The sequence below is a fragment of the Schistocerca serialis genome, chromosome 9 (assembly GCF_023864345.2).
Source record: "Schistocerca serialis cubense isolate TAMUIC-IGC-003099 chromosome 9, iqSchSeri2.2, whole genome shotgun sequence".
Lineage (NCBI taxonomy): Eukaryota > Metazoa > Arthropoda > Insecta > Orthoptera > Acrididae > Schistocerca > Schistocerca serialis.
In genome coordinates this window covers 468046218-468067692 of record NC_064646.1, presented here as the reverse complement: position 1 = coordinate 468067692, position 21475 = coordinate 468046218, and the positions used below count along the sequence as shown (strand labels likewise).

Here is a 21475-nt window from a genome sequence, read left to right as displayed (position 1 = left end):
CTGTAACTCCTCTTCCATGCCTGTCAGTAGAGATATATGTCTGTTGCTTGTACCCTTGTTTGAAGATCTCATGGCTATTTTGCTTTCTTTGTCTGAAAATATTCACTTTGTCTTTTTCTGCATTTAATTCACTTGTATCTTTTTGTGTGACTAGATATGAATTATGGATAGCAGCAGTTCACCACCATGACACTCAATCTCTGATGATTGATAAAAGGATACAGTTATAAGTTTATGCCTATCCCTGATACTGAGTCTCGCCCAAACACTCGCACATGCAGCTTCAATTTCTATCTCTGTGGACTTGAGTATCTTCTCTACTGCAACAAATATACCATCTCTATTTCTCATTAGCCTGTCCTTTCAATAATGCTTAAATTTTCCCAAAAGATCTCACTGCTGATGACTTTGGGGTTAAACCAGCTTGCTGTACACAGTATTAGGTGAGCTTCACAGCTTTCTAGGAACTCTTCAAACTCTGGCACTTTGTTGTGAATGCTTCCATAGTTGACTACTAGAATTTTAATACTCTCACCTGCGGGGGTATTTCTTTGGATCTTGCACTGATATTTCTGGGTCTCCTACAGATCTTGTTATGTGTACTTGATGGAGAGTCACATAGTCTACCTGGGTAGCTGACTGTACATCTGACCCATTTGGGAGGATCTTATAGTTCTCAACTCCACTTAAACTGCTGATGATTAGTAGGTGCTCACTCTTTTGTGTTCATCTCCCCTTTATACAGGACACAACAGGTATGCAAGAGGTGAAGTGAGTCTCAGAAGACAGCATGTCAAATGTGTTGGTTGAAATATGATGAGTTCTCTGTGGTCTCTGACTCCCCTTTACATGTCAACTAGACCTGCCATTAATACGACAATCACTGTCACTTCCTACAGATAATCCATTGAAAGCAGTCAATGTGACTTCAAGCTGATTATGGACAGCAGCTAGCTTGTCCTACTCCTAAGAACAGCATGCAAATTGGAGCTGGATGGTGTTTTGTGCATTAATTTGGAGAACAGAAAATAAATAAATTTAGACCAAGCATGCTTATTCTCTTTTAATTTGTGGGTCTGGTGCACTTCAAATATTTCCAGTAGCCATTTCGAACTGAAGTGATTTACAGTCAAAACGGCATATCTGTAATGACAACAGAGAAACTTGGAACAAGTCATACTGTTTCTGTGAAACATGCTTCAGGCTATGGTCATTAACAAATTTGAAAAAAGATGTAATAAATACTGACAATACAGTCTATGCTCCTGTTAAAATAGAAAACTAATGTGACACATTATGTTATTTATTTATAGTAACAGTATATCAAAAACACTAATTTTCTATTAAATAGATTTTTGCATAACACTCATAACTTATGAAAGTTCTCATAATTATATGCATGCGAGCATCCATAAATTCTCAGAAACATACATCTTTTCCTGTAAATATGTAATTAAATTAGAGAACAACTGGTTTTGAATGAGTATACTACGGTCAAAAATTTCTAAATAGTGCAAGTTTACAATTGACAGTATAGCAACACATTATCATGGCACTCACAAATCTTGAGAAACATGCAATATATGATGATACTCATGAGTACTGAAATAAGCAATTAAAATAATGTGCAAATGATGTGAATTGTAGAATGGTGGACTCTAACATTTTGAATCAGATATATCTTGCACACACAAACTCACACAAAGAGAAATTTGAAAGTCAGCTTATACAGGATGAACATTAATAAAACTGATAAATTGCAGGGACATATTCATGACTGGAAATGGAGGGAAAAGGTCCTGTGAACATGTGTCTGGAACTGCATCATTGCCATGGTAGATGGCGCTGACAAATGAAGGTTCCTCTGACCGTGTGCTTGTGTTCCTTGTGTGTTGTAGGCTGTGTGATTGTGCAGCATGCCGTAAGTAGCAGAATGGTTCAGTTTTCACATTGGGAAAAGTGCTGAAATGGTGTTTGTGTATGGCCAAGTAGGTGGGAAATGGTTGAGAGGCAGAACCTGATCCTCCAGATCAGGTGTGCACACAGGCTGCCACCTTCCTGCAAACGTGTCTGTCTGAAAGCACCCATGACCATGCAAACACCAAAAAAGTGCTTGAAATGTTGTGTGATGTAATTGGTGTCTGTGAGCATACTTTTTTTTAGTATAGCTGTGCTTTTCCTCAACCATTTCCATCTGTTTGGCTGAACACTGTGTCAGTCACACAAAGAACACACGGCATGTGGTTAGAGGAACTTTCAATCATCAGCACCACCTACTGTGGCAATGATGAATTTCTGGACACATATTCATAAGACCTTTCCTCTTCCATTTCCAGTCAGGAATCCGTTCTTGCAGTTTGTTAGTTTTATTAATCTTCACTCTTTATATGTAAATGAACATATAAATTGCAATGATTTTTTACTTAGATGAATTTGTGACATCTTCTACACTGGCATGTTGAAGATGAAGATTAGATTAGATTAGTACTTGTTCCATAGATCATGAATACAACACTTCGTAATGATGTGGAACGTGTCAGGTTAATAAAAGGTGTCTATACAAGATGTTACATTAGACAAAATATTACATGACACTCAATTCTCTCTCTCTCTCTCTTTTTTTTTTTTTTTTTTTTTGGAAATTACCCACTTACTATATCCAAAAATTCATCTAATGAGTAGAAGGAGTTGCCATTAAGAAATTCCTGTGATTTCCTTTTAAATGCTATATGGCTATCTGTCAGACTTTTGATGCTATTAGGTAAGAGACCAAAGACTTTTGTGGCAGCATAATTTACCCCCTTCCGAGCCAAAGTTAGATTTAACCTTGAATAGTGAAGATCATCCTTTCTCCTAGTGTTGTAGCCATGTACACTGCTATTACTTTTGAATTCGTTCGGTTTGTTAATAACAAATTTCATAAGAGAATATATATATTGTGAGGCTACAGTGAAGATTTCTAGCTCTTTACATAAGTGTCTGCAGGATGATCTTGAATGAGCTCCAGCAATTATTCTGATTACACACTTTTTTGCAATGAACACTCTTTTACTCAATGATGAGTTACCCCAGAATATGATGCCATACGAAAGCAGAGAATGAAAATAGCCGTGGTAAGCTAATTTACTCAGATGTATACTGCCAAAATTTGCAATGACCCTAATAGCATAACTAGTTGAACTCAAACTTTTCAGCAGATCCTCAGTGTGTTTTTTCCAGTTCAACCCTTCATCAATGCATACACCTAGAAATTTTGAATATTCTACCTTAGCTACCGATTTCTGATCGAAGTCTACATTTATTAATGGGGTCATTCCATTTACTGTGTGGAACTGTATATACCGTGTTTTGTCAAAGTTTAATGAGAGCCCATTTGCAGAGAACCACTTAATGATTTTCTGAAAAACATCGTTTACAATTTCACCAGTTAATTCTTGTCTGTCGGGTGTGATAGCTATACTTGTATCATCAGCAAAAAGTACCAGCTTTGCATCTTCATGAATATAGAATGGCAAGACATTAATATATATTAAGAACAGCAAAGGACCCAAGACCGAACCTTGCAGCACGCCATTCTTGATTGTTCCCCAGTTGTTGAACTCTGCAGAATCAATTTATCACAGTTAAAATTGCAAAAAAATTGCATTTGTTTCTTAGAAATGGTGTGGGAAATAGTTTCTTGAAAACTACTGGGTCAATATATTGTCTATCTGCAGATTGTCTAACAAAGTTACCAGCATATTTGCCAAATTCCAGTTTCCCACAGCAGACATGGTGCTCACAAGTGCCAAGGAGGGGGAGCTTTTCATATAAAATAAGTGATTATCAAAATGGAAGTGTTATTGATAACTGGTATGTTTTATGTGGATGGAGGTTCTTATGCAGTCATCAGAGAGAAAGTTAGCTTGTTTTATTGAGAAGAAGCAACTAATGTAAAGTAGGTGTTGAGGTTCTGGAGGAGAGAGGGTAAAGGCTATCCTTGCCATTGATCCAGGTCATGAGGATGCCATCAATTAATCTGATCCATTGATTCCTCTGTGGGCCCCACTAAGTCACTGTCATAGGTCAATACCATTTTCTTCTTCTTCTTCTTCTGTTACACCCTCTGTATGACCATGTAATCTTACAACAACATTGCAACACTAAACTGTAGAAATAAATACAGAGACAAGGTATATTACTAGAATTACAAATTGCAAGTTTACATCTACAGAATCACACCCTCAAAATCTTCAATAGCGAAGAGAAAAAATTTCAGAGCCTAACTGTACAACAAGTGAGGCAGCTCGAAAAACTCACAACGATGGGCACAGACCAGAAGAATATACTCAATTATGAGTAGGAATATAGCACAAAGTCAGTTAGCCACATAACCAGAGTATTTAAGGAGATGTTGACTCAGGAAAGGACAAAATAATGAAAAAATATTAGGGTCTAAGCTTACAATGTGTGGACCAGCCCCTTGATCCAAATGACACCTGGTGCAAACCAGCAAAAAATGTTTCGACACAACAAAATGAATAAAGTTCATAATCATATCAATAAGTTCAATCATATGTAAAGAGTAATTATAAGAAGCATATAGCCTCAGTCAATAGTTGTACACTCTCCTTGAACACACACACACACACACACACACACACACACACACACACACACAGAGTCATAATGACCAAGGGTACCCAAAACAGAGTTAAGCATGAGTTTGCCCACAACCCAAGTTCTAATCAGATACAATATTGCAGTACTCAGGATAAATACAAGTAAACAGAGTCATAATTACCTTTGAATGATGACATAATCCAGTAGCCTGAGGACCAAAATCAGTGTATGAAAGCAGACATGTTTACATCTTGTTATATTGTCTGCACTACTAAATGTCTTCCGCACTATTTGCTATGTGCCCATACAAACTAACCTACATACATATTAGACCTAGAACATTCATTTACAGTTGATAAAAAAAATACATACTATTTTCAAGTTACATAATCTATTGAGATGTCAATCCCCCTACTTGAAAACACATACATTTATGTGAAATAACACTGTCTTTGGCAGTCTTGACTAACAATTTAGAGATTTCAGTCACAGCACTGGTGTAGTTAACAGATGCTTGAGTACGTTAACCAGCACCTATGATCTCTTGTAAGTTGACTGGTCCAGCAGGGTACAGCCCTACAACAGTGTGGGAGTGGATCTTCCCACATTTTTCAATTTCTTCCTTAGAGTTCTGATCACACACTCCAATGGATGGGTAACTTCCTGTCTAGCATTCACATCAACTGCTGAAACCTTGTTTTGTGTACTAAATATGCTGTTCAATACCTTCTTCACATGACACAGCATATGCTCTCCCTGTTTATATTATGAAAGCAGTTATGTATGATTTATGGCAGTTGAGATTAAAAAGTGTTCACATATGAAACTTTAATGAACTGAGTGAAATGCAATGAGAAAAACCTAATAAGGTGATATATGCAGATATACTAAGATACTATTCCTATTGTCCCATTGAAAATGGTAAAAGGATTTACTCATTTAGTCTCATGGCATGTATGTATCAAATTATAAGCACAAATCTATTACAAAACATAATTATATAGTGTATCATAGATTTTAACCCAGTCAATAGATAACACAAAACTTTAGAAATCACATCATCTTACATACTGCATTCCTGATACACAAAACACAATTGTATGATCTTATGAATCTGCAAATACATTTAACTTGAGTCAATAGATAATGCAGAACTCTAGAAATCACATCACCTTACATACTAAATTCATGACAATCAAAACACAATTATATACTCTTATGAATCTACGTACATTGTGTATATTTTCTTCTAGACTGGGTGGCATTATGCATCCATGTTCAACTGTCTTGTCCTCTATAATAAATGTTAACAGTACTTGACATTTTACATACTTGTTTTGATTACCAGTAGCTCCTCTTATCTTTACACCTACAATGGACATTTCCACACAATTCTTACTATACTGGATATTGTCTCTAAATTTTTCTGATACACCACAAATCAGGCTACCTCTGTCAATCGGTTACTTTCCCATTGTTCAATCAAAATCTTAATATAAGGACACCCAAGATCTGGATCAACATGTCTGTTATTAGACAATTGATGTAAAATATCACTTTCAATTTCATCAAATGCTACATTCACACTACTTTTAGGGATTTTTATCAACTTTACTGGTATCACAGCACTACTTTGGTTACTCAAGTTGTCAGGTACAGATTGAACACAATGAATGGAAGCCATAGCACAACTAACATCACTTATTACAGAAGGAACACAAAATATATTACTGTCAAAGTTACTCTTCCTACTTAGACCTTCCTTCACTTTATTCCACCAATCTGGATACAAATTTTGACTAACCACACCTAACTTATTCTAGAATGCATATTTATCTATGTTATCATCAATCTAGTCTCAAACAGACTTCAAAAAATGTTCACCTTTATTCTCTAGGCTTACAGATAACTCACCTTTACAGTCTGGATCATTATTCTGCATGACATTAATCAAAAACTGCTTTGACTGGACTGGTATACTTTAACTCTCACTTACACCATCACATAAATCACTCACCTTATCTGTATTGTCAACATCATTCACAAATAACTCTGAAACTTCATTATTCTTACACTTCACAAATACTTGATGCTCATCATCATCATCATCATCATCATTACTATTCTCATCATATTCTTCCAAACTTACTTCATCAATGACATCATTAGCAACACAAGTCTCATCTTCATCAAAGTCACTTACCTCACCTACATTCATTCGCAATAAGTTACTAGTCTCAGACTTACCAGTCTCCATTATTTCACAGCTCTCATTCACATCTACATAAAAAAATACCACCTAATTCAGACCCATTATAGTCATCACCTGATTTACATACATCAATAGCATTTTTTTTCTGACCAAGATAAGAAATCATTAGTACATACTACATCAAAAGTCTCATTACTTTCACATTCTGGTTTGTGATTAGTTCCTACATCACCATAATTAAACGTAGTATCCCAAAACTTTTGATAAAACATAAATGAGAAATTTGATATTCATGCTGTTCAATTTCAGATACCTGTGCCACTTTATTAACACTGTTATTATTAATCAAAATATCCACGGGTATGCTGCCGGTCTATAGTGTCCAACGGGCACAATATTTCGGCGATCATACATGTCGCCATCATCAGGTGAACTGACGGACTGAGCTCCTGTGAACGTACCGGCACGGAGATCCGTACGCTATGGCTGCTCAGAGGGAACTGGGTTCGGTCGCGGCGGCGGCCGATTTAAATACCCGCCGCCCGCGGCGCGCTCCCTCCGCCGTCCGCGCCCCACGCCACGGTCGCGCGGTGGAACAGATTGCGACGGCGTCTGAGATGACGTCGGTGTGATGGCTCTGTCCGCCATGGTCGTCACAACTATACATTTGCTCGATTTACTCTCGATTAACCCAATCGCTGGTTCCCAAGCCTTGCTAAGATTATAGCCACAGTCACGGTTTATGAGGTCGTCATTGGTGCAAATTTCGATGGCCTCTCTAACAACGCTGTCCCAGTATCTCGACGTCTGTACCAGAATCCTCGTGTGGTCATACTCCACGGCGTGATTTTCCGACAAACAATGTTCAGCGACCGCCGACTTGCTCAGATACATCAGTCGAGTGTGCCTCTGGTGTTCACGGCATTGATCCTTGGCGGTACGCATCGTCTGACCAATATACGACTTGCCACATTGACACAGAATCTGGTACTCGCCGGCCTTCCTCAAACCGAGGTCATCTTTGGCGCTCCCCACCAGTGCTCGAGTTTTATTTGGAGGACAAAACACAGTTCCGACCCGGTGTTTCTTCAGAGTGCGGGCGATTTTCCCCGAGAGTGCGCCTGTGTATGGAATAAATGCAGTGCCTACCTCCAATTGCCCAAGTCAGTCAGAATGCACAATGGACATGAATGGTGCAAGTGATCAGACAGGATGCTTATGTGCATGTCACCTGTCAGAGTCGTATCTAGACATACCAGGGGTCCCATAGCACTCCAACTGCACCCACCCCAGACCATTACAGAGCATCCACCAGCTGAACAGTCCCCTGCTGACATCCAGGGTCCATGGATTCATGAGGTTTTCTCCATACCTGTGCATGTCCATCCACTCAATACAATTTGAAACGAGACTCATCCGATCAGGCAACATGTTTCCAGTCATCAACAGTCCAATGTTGATGTTGACAGGCCAAGGTGAGGTGTAAAGCTTAGTGTCCTGCAGTCATCAAGTGTGGGCCTTCAACTCTGAAAGCCCATATTGATGATGTTTCATTGAATGGTTTGAACACTGACACTTGTTGATGGTCCAGCATCCAAATCTGCAGCAATTTGTGGAAGGGTTTGTACTTCTGCCACATTGGATGATTCTCTTCAGTCATCATTGGTCCTGTTCTTGCAGGATCTTTTTCTGGCAGCAGGAATGTCCTGGATCTGATGTTTTACTAGATTACTGATATTCATGGTACACTCGTGAAATGGTCGTACGGGAAAATCCCCAATTCATCGCTATGTCAGAGATGCTGTGTCCAATTACTCATATGGTGACCATAATATCACATTTAAACTCGCTTAAATCTTGATAACCTGCCATTAGAGCAGCAGTAACCAATCTATCAACTACGCCAGACACTTGTTGTCTTATATAGGCATTGCTGACTGCAGTGCCGTATTCTGCCTGTTTACAGATCTATGCATTTGAATATACATGGCTATACCAGTTTCTTTGGTGCTTTAGTGTACTTCAGATGGTCTTTTCCTCATCTGCAAATGTATGTTATTATGGTGGAAATAATGTACATACTGAATGAAATTTCCATCCTTCCATTACATAGATAATTGTTTACCATAGATAAGTATCAAGTAATTACATAACAACAAAAATAATCAATTTTTGACAATGGGATGGATAAAAGCTTACATTAGTAAAACCTTTATTTTATATGTGTGTTCTCCTGCTGCCCCTTGGTGACTAGATTTTTTAACCTATCCAGTTACATTATACTGTCAAGTAAGTACATAGGTGTGAAGAAATAGTGACAACTACTTCGCAGAAAAAATTTCTAATCAGGTGGCTGAGCCCAACCTTCAGGACTTCTCAGACAACATTATCATACTATTTGACAGTAAGGATAAATTTTTTTGTGTTAAACAGTTTCAAAGGAATACTTTTCTTTGCTATGGCATGTATTTCTTCACTTCACAACTGGACGCACTCCATATTTTGAAGAGATTGTATATCAAGATATTTACTAGCACAAAAATGCTCCTGTCACATTCTTTAAAAAATGTCACAAAAATGTTGGGAACCAGCTTCTGCTTTCCTCACCAAAAATTTTGGCATGCAAATATATTCACACTGAAACTTCCTGGCACCTTAAAACTATATACTAGACTAAGACTTGAACTGAGGTTCTTTACCTTCACAGGAAAGTGCTCTGCTGACTGAACTACCAAAGTATGAATCACGACCCATCCTCACAGCTTTACTTCCACTAGTACCTCATCTCCTACTTTCCAAACTTAATTCTGGATATTCACTCTCTTTCAACACAGGGCATTCTAAATCCCTTTACCCAGGCCCTCTTTATAGTTAAACATTCATGCTCAGCATCTCCCTCTCACTACCTCAGCCTGTACATGTATGTCTCACTTCCACTGTCTCCTGTTTCTCCCACTGAGTTACAGTACATCCCACTGCCACGCTCTCCTCGCTTATAATGTCTCCTTTTGTCCTCCTTTCCTTCTTACTGTCTCCACCATACTGCAGCAACTCAAAAACTTTGCAGGTCCAACTTATTTTTCTGCTGTACCCACGTGTTCCTTCGCCATGAACTGTGGACCTTGCCAATAGTGGGGAGGCTTGCGTACCTCAGCATTACAGATAGCCACACCGTATGTATAACCACAACGGAGGCCAGGTTGAGAGGCCAGACAAACGTGTGGTTGCTGAAGAGGGGCAGCAGCCTTTTCAGTAGTTGCAAGGGCAACAGTCTGGATGATTGACTGATCTGGCCTTGTAACACTAACCAAAACGCCTTTCTGTGCTGGTACTGCAAATGGCTGAAAGCGAGGGGAAACTACGGCCGTAATTTATCCCGAGGGCATGCAGCTTTACTGTATGGTTAAATGATGATGGTCTCCTCTTGGGTAAAATATTATGGAGGTAAAATAGTCCCCCATTCGGATCTCCAGGCGGGGACTACTCAGGAGGAGGTTGTTATCAGAAGAAAGAAAACTGGCCTTCTACGAGTCGGAACGTGGAATGTCAGATCCCTTAATCCGGCATGTAGGTTAAAAAATTTAAAAAGGGAAATGGATAGGTTAAAGTTAGGTATAGAAGGAAATAGAGAAGTTCGGTGGCAGGAGGAACAAGACTTTTGGTCAGGTGAATACAGGGTTATAAATACAAAATCAAATAAGGGTAATGCAGGAGTAGGTTTAATAATGAATAGTAAAATAGGAATGCGGGTAAGCTACTACAAACAGCATAGTGAATGCATTATTGTGGCCAAGATAGACTCGAAGCGCACATCTACCACAGTAGTACAAGTTTGTATGCCAACTAGCTCAGCAGTTGATGAAGAGATTGATGAAATGTATTATGAGATAAAAGAAATTATTCAGACAGTGAAGGGAGACAAAAATTTAATAGTCATGCGTGACTGGAACTCGATAGTAGGAAAAGGAACAGAAGGAAATGTAATAGGTGAATACGGAATGGAAGTAAGAAATTAAATAAGAAGCTGCCTGGTAGAATTCTGCACAGAGCATAACTTGATCATAGCTAACACTTGGTTCAAGAATCATAAAAGAAGGTTGTCTACATGAAATAAGCCTGGAGATACTGGAAGGTCTCAGATAGATTATATAGTGGTAAGACAGCGAATCAGGAACCAGGTTTTAAATTGTAAGACATTTCCAGGGGCAGATGTGGACTCTGACCACAATCTATTGGTTATGAACTGTAGATTAAAACTGAAGAAACTGCAAAAAGGTGGGAATTTTAGGAGATGGGATCTGGATAAACTGAAACAACCAGAAGTTGTAGAGAGCTTCAGGGAGAGCATTAGGGAACGATTGACAAGAATGGGGGAAAGAAATATAGTAGAGGAAGAGTGGCTAGCTTTGAGAGATGAAATAGTAAAGGTAGCAGAGAATCAAGTAGGTAAAAAGACAAGGGCTAATAGAAATCCTTTTGTGACAGAAGAGATATTGAATTTAATTGATGAAAGGAGAAAATATAAAAATGCAGTAAATGAAGCAAGCAAAAAGGAATACAAATGTCTCAAAAATGAGATCGACAGGAAGTGCAAAATGGCTTAGCAGGGTTGGCTAGAGGACAAATGTAAGGATGTAGAGGTGCCTATCACTAGAGGTAAGATAGATACTGCCTATAGGACAGTTAAGGAGACCTTTGGAGAAAAGAGAGCCACTTGCATGAATATCAGGGGCTCAGATGGAAACCCAGTTCTAAGCACAGAAGGGAAAGCAGAAAGGTGGAAGGAGTATATAGAGGGTCTATACAAGGGCAATGTGCTTGAGGACAATATTATAGAAATGGAAGAGTATGTAGATGAAGATGAAATAGGAGATATGATACTGCATGAAGAGTTTGACAGATCACTGAAAGACCTAAGTTGAAACAAGGCTCCAGGAGTAGACAATATTCCATTAGAACTACTGACAGCCTTGGGAGAGCCAGGCCTAACAAAACTCCACCATCTAGTAAGCAAAATGTATGAGACAGGCGAAATACCCTTAGACTTCGAGAAGAATATAATAATTCCAATCCCAAAGAAAGCAGGTGTTGACAGATGTGAAAATTACCAAACTATCAATTTAATAAGCCACGGCTGCAAAATACTAACACGAATTCTTTACAGAAGAATGGAAAAACTGGTAGAAGCCAACCTTGGGGAAGATCAGTTTGGATTCCGTAGAAATGTTGGGACACGTGAGGCAATACCGACCTTATGACTTATCTTAGAAAATAGATTAAGGAAAGGCAAACCTATGTTTCTAGCACTTGTAGATTTACAGAAAGCTTTTGACAATGTTGACTGGAATACTCTCTTTCAAGTTCTGAAGGTGGCATGGGTAAGGTAGAGGGAGCGAAAGGCTGTTTACAATTTGTACAGAAACCAGATGGCAGTTATAAGAGTTGAGGGGAATGAAAGGAGGCAGTGGTTGGGAAGGGATTGAGACAGGGTTGTAGTCTATCCATGATGTCATTCAATCTGTATATTGAGCAAGCAGTGAAGGAAACAAAAGAAAAATTTGGAGTAGGAATTAAAATCCATGGAGAAGAAATAAAAACTTTGAGGTTCGCCGATGACATTGTAATTCTGTCAGAGACAGCAAAAGGCCTGGAAGAGCAGCTGAACAGAATGGATAGTGTCTTGAAAGGAGGATATAAGATGAACATCAACAAAAGCAAAACGAGGATAATGGAATGTAGTTGAATGAAATTGGGTGATGCTGTGGGAATTAGATTAGGAAATGAGACACTTAAAGTAGTAAATGAGTTTCGCTATTTGGGGAGAAAATAACTGATGATGGTCGAAGTAGAGAGGATATAAAATGTAGACTGGCAATGGCAAGGAAAGTTTCTGAAGAAGATAAAATTGTTGACATTGAGTATAGATTTAAGTGTCAGGAAGTCATTTCTGAAAGTATTTGTATGGAGTATAGCTATGTATGGAAGTGAAACGTTGACGATAAATAGTTTAGACAAGAAGAGAATAGAAGCTTATGAAATGTGGTGCGACAGAAGAATGCTGAAGATTAGATGGGTAGATCACATAACCAATGAGAAGGTATGGAATAGAATTGGAGAGAAGAGAAATTTGTGGCACAACTTGACTAGAAGAAGGGATCGGTTGGTAGGACATATTCTGAGGCATCAACAGATCACCAATTTAGTATTGGAGGGCAGCATGGAGGGTAAAAATAGTAGAGGGAGACCAACAGATGAATACACTAAACAGATTCAGACGGATGTAGGTTGCAGTAGGTACTGGGAGATGAAGAAGCTTGCACAGGATAGAGTAGCATGGAGAGCTGCATCAAACCAGTCTCTGGACTGAAGAACACAACAACAACAACCCATGTGTTTAAAAGTTTGGTCCAGAAGCCCCCCCCCCCCCACTGTCCCCTCCCCCCTCCCCACTCCTCCAACCCCCCCCCCCCCCTCCACCCCCTGCCCCCCAACTACACGTTAAAGTTAACTGGTCTGCGAGGAGTGGTCCATGTAGTAACACTGTTCACGTATACGTCGCACTTCACTTAACATAGACCGGGACTGTGTCCTAGACATGCCCGATGTTAACTGACTGGGCATGGCCTGTGATGCCTGAGTTGTTGTTGTTGTTACGCTGGCAGAGGTCACGTCTGAATTCTCATGTGCCCTCTGGTGGATGGGACTCTACTTGCGGCAACTACCGTCTGTGACGCGCCGTGCCGATGTGTGCCTCCCGCGATCTTTCCAGTGGCTACTGCACTCCTCCTCCTTGGGGGGGTGAAGCCACTGTGATCCACTGCGTCGGAAAGTGGAGTGTCGGGCAGGAGCTATGACCTCCACACCCATGGGAAGGCCAGAGTCGAGGGGATCTGCCAACCCTCGAGCCGGAACCTTCGAATACAGCTGGAAGTGACCAACACGAAGAGGCGCCCGTCGACCCACCACCAGAGCCCGGGACAGAACGGGCGACAAGCTGTCGAACTCCGGATCCTGTTCCACCTCGTGAGGGGCAAGACCCAGTGGTGGGGACGATGGGGAAGGGACAACCACAGGTGAACCAGCCTCCTGAGAAACTGGGCCTGCGAGGGAGGCCGGCTCTCGCCGGGGCATCTCGAACGATGGCGATGCCGGTGCTGGAGCTACTGGAGGCTGCCAAGGCTGAGAACCATCGCAGTGCGGCGGGGTCACAGCGGGAAGAGGCGGTAACGTCCCCTGGGAAACCAACACGGGTGCCGGCAATGGGGAAGCCGGTGTCCGAGAGGTCGGAGGGTGGGTGCCGAAACGTGGACGTAGCTGATTTTGGTGACAACGTACCACGCGGTCCCCTGCCTGCAAGGTATAGAGCCGGCAGCCATTTCGGCGTAGGACCACCGCCGGTATCCAACGTGGATTGCGACCAAACCCACGTGCCCAGACTGACATACCCAGTGGAAAGCCAGGTACTCCGTTTTGCGGAGACTGGCGAGGACCAGGCTGGAGGAGGTGCAGCAGAGTCCTAGGTTAGCGCCCATGGAGGAGCTCTGCAGGGCTGCGGTCTCCCATTGGTGTGGTCCGGTATGCCTTCAGGAAAAACATCAATGCCTCCTCCGCAGGAAATTCGTGCACATACTTTTTCATCTGCATCTTAAATGTGCGCACCATGCACTCAGCTTCCCCATTCGATTGTGGATGGGAGGGGGGAACAGCAAACGTGCCGAATACCAAAGCGCCTACAAAAATCCTGGAAGGTCTGCGAAATAAACTGCGGTCCATTGTCTGAGACCAGGGTGATTGGCAGACCTTCCACAGAAAAGATTTTTGCTAGTGCCTGGATTGCAACTTCTGAAGTGGTTGAGGAGCAGCGAACCACATATGGGAATTGGGAATAAGCGTCAATGACAATGAGCCAGAAGCTATTGAGAAACGGGCCCGCAAAATCGATGTGAACACATTCCCATGCGTGGGTTGCCGGTGGCCATGAAGAGAATGCTGCCCTGGGAGATGCCTGTTGGCTCGCACACTGGGAACAAGCGGCCATCAAGTGCTGAATTTCTCTGTCAATACCGGGCCAGTACACATGTCTGCAAGCCAAGGTTTTAGTATGGGAAAAACCCGTGCCCCGCATGTAATAACGTGAGGACCTCCCTTCGTAAACTTGCAGGAACAACCACGCGAGGAGCTGTATCATCGGTAGCCAGAAGGAGAACTCCGTCCAAGACCGAGAGGTGGTCTTGTAGAATAAAATAATTACGAAGAGGGTCCTAGGCCTGGCCTGAAGGGCGGGATGATCACCCCTGCTGAATGAGCCGAACTACTTGTCGAAGAACCGGGTCAGCTGCTGTTTCCTTGGCGACTCAAGAACTAGTGATCGGGAAGCCATCAACCGCTTGGCGGGACGCCACATCCAATTGAAAACACATAATCTCCTCTCCATCGAACGTAGGATCCGGGCCGACCGGAAGACGGGAAAGAGCGTTGGCATTGGCATGCTGCCCGGTAGGGTGAAAATGAATGTCATAATGGTACTGAGAGAGGAACAAGGCCCAGCGCTGTAGTCTATGGGCCGCCCTATCCGGAATCTGAGAGGCGGGGCCAAATAACGATATTAACGGCTTATGGTCAATGATTAACTGAAACTTCGTGCCATACAAGAAAGGGTGAAACTTGGTAACAGCGTAGACAATGGCCAAAGCCTCTTTTTCCACCTGGGAGTAATGGGACTGCGCGGGACTAAGAGTTTTAGATGCAAACGCCAGTGGTTGCTTGGAACCATCTGCATTGCGATGGGCCAGGACCGCCCCCACCCCATACTGTGAAGCATCAGTAGCCAGGACCAACGTCTTATGGGGGTCAAAAGTAGCCAAACAAGGCGCTGACGTGAGGAGGCCCTTCAACGAGGTGAATGCTCGCTCGCATGCAGGCGACCAATCAAAAGGAACACCCTTGTGCAGAAGGCAGTACAGGGGGTGGGCTATGGTGGAAGCCCTGGGAATGAACTGGTGGTAATAGGCTATCTTGCCTAAAAAAGCTTGTAACTCTTTCAGCGAAGCGGGCCGAGGAAGGTCGACGATACCTTGGACCAAACTTCCTAGTGGCTGGACGCCGTGCCGAGAGATGGTGTAGCCCACATACTCAATGGACGGTTGGAAGAAGTTTGACGTATGCAGGTTGCAACGCAAGCCCACAGACGTGAATTTGAGAAAGAGGGTGCGAAGGTGGTGCAAGTGTTCCTTTGTGCTGCGGGCCTGTGACAATTATGTCATCCAGGTAATTAATACAATGAGGGATTGTCGACGTGACGTGCTCAAGATAACGCTGGAATATCGCCGGGGCACTGGATATTCTGAAGGCCAACTGCTGGTATTGGTAAAGGCCAAATGGGGTGTTGACGACCAAAAGCCGTTTGGAGTCCTCATCAAGTGGTATCTGATGATAAGCCTCTGAAAGATCGATTTTCGAAAAATATTGGCCTCCCGCCATGGCAGAGAACAATTCATCAGCACGAGGCAAAGGATAGGTGTCCACCACCAACTGGGAATTAATGGTAGCCTTGGAATCGCCACAAAGACGTAATTTTCCCGAGGGCTTCCTTACAATAACGAGGGGCGAAGCCCACTCACTAGAAGAAATGGGAAGAACGACCCCCAGGGCTGTCAGCCGGTCTAGCTCTTCCTTTACCTGAGGGCGGAGAGCCAAGGGGATATGCCTCGTGTGTAGAAAACGCGGGCGAGCTGATGCCTACAACGTTAAGTGAGCTTCAAAATCTGAAACACGCCCCAGGCCCTCCTCAAAGATATCAGGAAAGTCTGAGATCAAAGATTCCAATGATTGATAGGGAACGTCTTCGGAGACCAACTGTATGGTGTCAGCGATAGAAAAACCGAAAGCTTGAAAGGCATCCGGGCCAAAAAGGTTAGCGGAGCTCGCATCACTGACAACAATAAAAGTAATAGGCTGAGTGACTGATTTGTAAGTCACGTCAGTAGTGAATTGACCCAGTAGGGAAATGAACTGTTTACCATAACCGCGTAGACACCGGTAAACTGGCGCCAATGGGGGCGATCCAAGGTTGGAATAAGTTTGTGCATTCAACAATGAAACTTCCGTGCCCGTATCTACTTGCAGTTGTAACCGGCACGACAGAACCGACACCTCGATAAAGAGTTTGTGTGCCGATGTATCAGGAGCTTGGCCCGATGAAACTTCCTGAATGTCAACGTCCATGTCCTCTGTACCTGTTTCCTTCGATTCTTGTGAGGCTGGGTGGCAAACTTTAGCAATGTGACCTTTTTTATTACATTTGCGACAAACGGCCCAACGCTGGGGGCACTCTCACTGATCATGATGTATATAGCACGACGCACAGGACAGCAATGGGGGCCGACGGCCGGAATTTTGTTTATGTGCCGTGCGGGAGCGGCCGTAACGGCCGGATTGTACCGCTCGCACATCGTCCACCCCGGACACAGTGGACGCGGACGTGTTGCCCTGAACCGCCGCGATGTCGCACCACGCTTCCAGCTGTTGACCTGCGGCGTGAGAGACTTCATACGATTGAGCAATGGACAGGACTTCCTCGAGGGAAGGGTCTTCTAACTGCAGGGCCCATTGCCAGACCTCCCTATCAGGGGCCGAACGAACAATGACGTCGCATACCATAACGTGGGCATACGACTCTCGCGACTGCTCTGTGACAAAATGACACTTGCGACTAAGACCGTGCAGGGTAGCGGCCCACGCCCGGTAAGACTGATGGGGCTGTTTCTTGCATTGATAGAACTCAACCCTAGCCGCCACAACATGCATGCAGCAGCGATAATATGAAGACAGCAATGAACACAATGCGTCAAAAGACAAGGATGAGGGTTCCTGCAACGGCGCTAGCTGCCGCAAAACTTGATACAGCGAGGGAGATATCCAAGACAAGAAGAGAGCACGACATACCTCCGCATTGACAACATGAAACGCCTGGAAATGCTGCCGAAGGCGATGTTCATATGCGTCCCCATCCTCCGCCGTCTCGCCATACGGGGGAAAGGGAGGAGGGAACGGCGCTGGAGCAGACGGCGTGGAGAGCAACGCCGGAGCACTTGTTTCATGGTGGCCATCAGCTCCGTCTGCTGCTCAACCAAAACCCGTACTAAATCCTCCATGCCGTGGAGAAGCTGCGAAACCAGAACAATGACGCAACACGCGAAAGAACGACCCTACTCGTTGCCAATTGTATAGTAACACTGTTCATGTTTACGTCGCACTTCACTTAGCGTAGACCGGGACTGTGTCCTAGGCATGCCCGATGTTAACTGACTGGGCACGGCCCGTGCTGCCTGAGTTGTTGTTGTTGTTACGCTGGCAGAGGTCATGTCCGAATTCTCGTGTGCCCTCTGGTGGATGGGACTCTACTTGCGGCAACTACCGTCCGTGACACGCCGTGCTGATGTGCGCCTCCCGCGATCTTTCCGGTGGCTACTGCAGTCCAAATGCCACAAGCCAGTGTACAATTTCCACTCACCTCTCTTTTGCACTTCCTATGTCCCTGCAGACTTTTGCTTCCACTACCACTGCTTCTATCTTCACCCACCTCTCTTTCTCTTTTACTGCCATTGTCTCTCACCGACCATCAATATCTCAGCTGTCTTCAGTTCCCACTACTTTTTTCACCCATCTCTCTTTCTCTTTCACTGCCACTTTCTCTCTCCTACCATCTCTGTCTTCTGTCTCTTCTTTTTTGTTCCACTGGCACTGTCTCCTCCCTCTCCCACTATCAGTGTCTCTATGCTACTCTCTTTCAACGCAAAAAAGTGCAAATGTGTTCAAATGCCAAAATTATTGTTAAGTAGTGGAATGAGGATTGAGGCAGCTGGTGCCGCATTTTTTCTGACACATTCTTTTAGAGAGGAATATATTCCCACTCTCCTTCAACACTACAAAGTGCAAATCTGTTCATAAGCCAAAATTTTTAGTGAGGAATGGAATGAGGGTTGAAGCAACTGATTCCTCACTTTTCTGTCACATTCTTCTAAAGAGGAACATATTCGTGTTTACTGTTCCATGAACATTTTTCAGTTGTTTCCCTTCTTTTTACTGCTACATCAGTGTGTGCTGCTTATATAGGATTGATTATATGGGTCATTAAAGTTTTGAAAGTTTATTTGTATACTTCAACCCATTTATATACTTTAAATTAATTGTGTGAAGTCATGGGATTGTGTGAAGTCATAGGATACCTCCTAATATTGTGTCAGACTTCCTTTTGCCTTTTGCAGGGCAGCAACTTGATGAGGCTTGGCCTAAACAAGTTGTTGGAAGAAATACTGCAGAAATACTGAACTGTGCTGGCTCTGTAGCCATCCATAATAACAAAAGTATTGCTGGTACAGAATTTTGTGCATGTGACCTCTTGATTACGGATCATAAATGTTCATTGGGATTCATGTCTGCCAATCTGGGTGGCCAAATCATTTACTCAAATTGTCCAGAATGTTCTTCAAACCAGTCACAAATAGAATGAGATTTTCACTCTGCAACAGAGTGTGCGCTGATATGAAACTTCCTGGCAGATTAAAACTGTGTGCCGGACTGAGACTCGAACTCGGGACCTTTGCCTTTCGCGGGCAAGTGCTCTACCACTGAGCTACTCGAGCATGACTCATGCCCTGTCCTCACAGCTTTACTTCCACCAGTACCTCATCTCCTACTTTCCAAATTTCACAGAAGCTCTCCTGTGAACCTTGCAAAACCAGCCTGGAGGCTGTGGCTAAGCCATGTCTCTGCAATATCCTTTCTTCCAGGTGTGCTAGTTCTGTAAGGTTTACTGGAGGGCTTCTGTGAAGTTTGGAAAGTAGGAGACGAGGTACTGGCAGAAGTAAAGCTGTGAGGATGGGGTGTGAGTCATGCTTGGGTAGCTCAGTGGTAGAACACTTGCCCATGAAAGGCAAATGTCCTGATTCGAGTCTCAGTCCGGCACACAGTTTTAATCTGCCAGGAAGTTTCAGTCACAAATAGTTGTAACCTGGTGACATGATGCATTGTCATTCATAAATATTCCATCATTGTTTTGGAACATGAAGCCCATGAATGGCTTCAAACTGTCTCCAACAAGCTGAACATAGCCATTTCCACTCAATGATTAGCTCAGATGGACCAGAGGAACCAGTCCATCCCAGGTAAACACAGCCCATACCATTATGGAGCCACCACCAGCTTCCATAGTGCTTTCTTGACAAGTTGGGTCCATGGCTTCATGGGGCCTGTACCACACTCGAACAATACCATCAGCTCTTACCAACTAAAATAGGGACTCATCTGACCAGGCCATGATTTTCTAGTTGTCTAGGGTCCAACCGATATGGTCTCAAGCCCAAGAGAGACACTTCAGGCAATGTTGTGCTGTTAGCAAAGGCGCTCACATTGGTCGTCTCCTGCCATTGCTCATTAACACCAAATTTCACAACACTATCCTAACAGATACATTCATTATACATCCCACATAGTTTTCTGCAGTTATTTCATGTAGTTGCTTGTCTGTAGCCCCTGACAACTCTACTCAAATGCAGCTGTTCTCAGCTATTAAGTGAAGGCCATTGGCCACTGCATTGTCTACAGTAAGAGGTAATGTGTGAAATTTGGTATTCTTGGAACACTCTTGACACTGTGGATCCTGGAGTATTGAAATTCCTAATGATTTCTATAATGGAGTGTTGCATGTGCCTACCTCCAGCTACCATTCCACATTCAAAGTCTGTCAATACACATCTTGCAGGCAGTGCACTGCCCTTTTATACCTTGTGTATGTGATACTACTGCTATCTGTGTATGCAGGTATCACTGTCCCAAGACTTGTTTCACCTCAGTTTAAAGTTTTATTGGTGAAGAAATTGAACCTCTGGATCTCGGCTATAGACAGTGACAGTGAAAAAATTTCAAGATTCCATGAGAACGTCATTTTCAAAACAAATGGTAAAAATGCCAATGGTTTGCCATGAATGGAAATTATAGGAGTGGTCATACCCCCAATTGGACGTTTGGTACTCAAAAATCAGATTTATCTTGATAGTGAATACTTATTTTCAGAAATGTGAAAATGGTTTTTCTAAATAAACTTTTAAAAACCATATAATTAAAATTTCATCCAATTGCTGTGGTGAGTTGCTTAGATAATTGCAGCTCATGGTGCAAAAATGGCTACAAACTGGATTTTGTGGTTTTCTGCATGAGTGCAGTAATTTTGAACATGTGGATCTCTGTAATATATATTGCTGTAAAAAGCTTATGTTACTGGAGAACATCATCTTAAGAATACAGAGTAAAAAGCTTGATTCTCTGCCATTAATGGGAATTATGGAAGTAGCCATCGTCAGTATTAGTACATTCTGTATTCAAAAATCGTGGTTTTTTGGGCTTTTCTCAGGAACTTTCCATGAACAAATAATGCTTTTATAAGCTTCCTAAGGTCCATTCTAGACCATATCTAGTGCAAAAGAACCAGCCAGTTTACTCAATTTGCCTCGGCTGGAAGAAGTGTGTAATGTTTAAGTTATGACCAGGTGCTGTAGGGTTGCTACAGGATACCCGTTCTTCTGATAGCTATGTTAAAGGTCACTAGGGAAAGGGCTATCCAAAACTATTGATTCCTTATCTCTGTAATCAATAGCACTCCAG

At 42.8% G+C, this 21475-nt stretch overlaps 1 protein-coding gene across 4 annotated transcripts in view; it reads left to right on the top strand.

Annotated features, from left to right (window-relative positions):
* The window catches only part of LOC126418810 (transmembrane protein 145-like), a 114151-nt gene that overhangs the window by 25703 nt on the left and 66973 nt on the right, over nucleotides 1-21475 (top strand). The window lies entirely within an intron of this gene.